This window comes from Acipenser ruthenus, chromosome 14, assembly GCF_902713425.1.
Source record: "Acipenser ruthenus chromosome 14, fAciRut3.2 maternal haplotype, whole genome shotgun sequence".
Classification (NCBI taxonomy): Eukaryota; Metazoa; Chordata; class Actinopteri; order Acipenseriformes; family Acipenseridae; genus Acipenser; species Acipenser ruthenus.
This window is the reverse complement of record NC_081202.1, coordinates 93172-95943: the sequence shown is the minus strand read 5'-3', so window position 1 is coordinate 95943 and position 2772 is coordinate 93172. Positions and strand designations below refer to the sequence as shown.

The 2772-nt window shown below is 48.4% G+C and overlaps 1 long non-coding RNA gene across 1 annotated transcript; it reads left to right on the top strand.

The window, feature by feature from the left end:
• Nucleotides 1–694: 694 nt before the first annotated feature.
• On the top strand, nt 695–2187 carry LOC117414450 (uncharacterized). The gene is made up of 2 exons (XR_009307201.1): nt 695–1038; nt 1669–2187. It is a non-coding gene; the product is annotated as an uncharacterized LOC117414450 (long non-coding RNA).
• The last annotated feature ends 585 nt before the right edge of the window (nt 2188–2772 follow it).

The window sequence follows — 2772 nt, the reverse complement described above, 5'->3', positions numbered from 1 at the left end:
ACGTACACAAACGCCTAACTTTGCATCACATGCGATAGACCTGTTAGTTTTGCCTTCTCTCCTGAGGAAAAACAAGTCTAAAATAAAAACGTATGTGAAACTAACTATAAGAAAGATGTTTAAAAAAACAAACAAACAAACAAAACGAAACGTGGTGTTGGTACAGTAGCTCCTCTCGTCTACAGCGGTCATGAAGTTAGCCCTGCCCAGCAAGCAAGCGAGCACACGAGACACAGCGAAAACAAAACAAAAATAAACACTGCAGATGTACTCGGCACAAAAAAACAATATCAAGTTGAAAAAAAAAACAACAACAATATGGTTAATTAGCCCAAGTACCTCCCGTTTAGATGATATGTAGATTAGCACTCTTGGGATTGTAAAACTGGAGATACAGAGCTTCGACTCTGCTGTGCACTCAGTCACAATGGCGCCAGCAGAGACTCGCCCTTGTAATCAAAATATTATATGTCCCGCCCACCCTAGCCCTAAACCAATGGTATCATGACAAGCCCCGTAGTCATGGCTATGACTCATACTTTAAAAAAACAAAATTGCTGATTGGACGGCAGAGATATGACGTGTTTTGTCATCGTAACAAAAGTTATGAAATTACACCGAGTCAGCAGCTAAGAGTTAATCTACCTGGTCTTGAATCTCTCCTGTTTCTCCCCCTCCCTCTCTCTCTCTCTCTCTCAGATGAGCACAGACTGTCACACGACTCCATCGCTCCCGATTCCAAGCTGAACTCGTTGTGACGCCCCCAACAGAGAAAGTGTCACCCGAGCAAGAACAGCACTCCGTGTCACCCCTCCTCTCAGACCTCACCCCTCACCCTCGTCACACCCCTCCTCTCACCCCTCGCCTCACCCCTCCTGTCACCCCTCGCCCTTCCTCTCACCCCTCGTCTCGCCCCTCCTCTCACACCTCCTCTCACGCCTCGCCTCACCCCGGGTCAGTGTGGCACAGCCTGTCTGCTCTTCTGAACAAACACTTCAGCCCTGCCGACGCAGTGAGAGTCTGGAGCAGCAACACAAGGTAACCTGAACACAGTAAACACACACACTGCTATATACACACACACACACAGACACACAGTGAGAGTCTGGAGCAGCTACACAAGGTAACCTGAATACAATAAAAACACACACTGCTATATACACACACACACACACACACACAGTGAGAGTCTGGAGCAGCTACACGAGGTAACCTGAACACAATAAACACACACACACACACACAGTGAGAGTCTGGAGCAGCTACACGAGGTAACCTGAACACAATAAACACACACACACACACACAGTGAGAGTCTGGAGCAGCTACACGAGGTAACCTGAACACAATAAACACACACTGCTATATATACACACACACACAGACACACAGTGAGAGTCTGGAGCAGCTACACAAGGTAACCTGAACACAATAAACACACACACAAACAGACACACGCAGTGAGAGGCTGGAGCAGCTACACAAGATAAATTGAACACAATAAACACTGCTACACACACAATCCTAGCTGCAGCACATGCACAATGTTATACAGACACACACAGACACAGCTGTACAGTGACACAGAGATGCACACACACTCTGAAATGCAGGTGTAGAGCAGCGTGTAGTTGTGACTCTGTGTCTCTCCCTCTGCCTCTCTCTCAGGATTACGAGCGGAGGCTGTGCTTGTTGAGCCTGGATGATATGGAGCGGCTGGCGACCCGCATGCTTCACCCTGAGGCTGGGGAGTGCATGGAGCTGTCCTTCCTGGACTGAGGAATACTGCTGCTGCCCTCTCCACCTCTCCCCTCTCCACCCTCTTCTCCTCCCCCTCTCCCCTCTCTCTCCTCTCCTCTTTACTCTCTGCTCCCCCTCTCCTCTCCTTACTTTGTTTAAAAGAATAGAAGCACACCCAGTGAGCAAGGCATTGAGCAGCCCCACATCCCGCTTCACAATACCGCTACATATTGACTGACTGTTCGCATCGTGTGTGTTTGGTAAGACAACCCACATTTTCTCCTTTCTGCTATTTTAAAAGGAGCCCAGTTTGGTGCAGGAGGCTTGTGGGTAACAGAGTGTGTTTTTGCTGGGGACTGCAGCCCTTCCATTACCATTGCTCGTAGAGGGGAGATTGTTTTACTTTCAAGCCTTTTTCTTTAATAAATCCGGACGTTTGGAAATACATACTGTGTGGACGTTTCCCTTCTTCATGGCTCCATGCAGCATCCTGTCACACAACAAGCCCTGAAAGGGGATCTATACATATTTATTCTCAATCACCAGGCAGTAATCGCAGCTACAATACAGACACACAACGTGTCACTTTTATTGGCTGAAACTTTAAACTACGACTAGAAGCCTCTGAAGCCTTTTCATGGCCCTCCACCTGTCCTTGATCAGAACGCTGTCCTTCCTCTAAGGGGTCGCTTTCCATGCTAATCTTCCGTTTCCTCTGCAGAAAGGACAGGACAGTGTTCACAGAGCTCCCTTCACTCCCGCAAAGCCAAGACATCCAGGCTCTTGTGCTGCTTTGCTCCCCAGCGCCCGAGTGCTTGCTGGCAGTGCTGAGGCACGCTCACCCTGAACAGCAGCGCTAGCTTTGCCTATTGAGGAAGGCTTGGCGCTCCCGTTGGTTCATCAGTAATAATGATTTAGTGGAGACAGTACAGTGCTCGGGGGGGATGAAAGTTTACATCAGAATAGAAACTTTGCACAAAGTCAACCTGCTGGAAGTGGAATCATTTCTGCTGCGCAGCTTCAGATTCCACA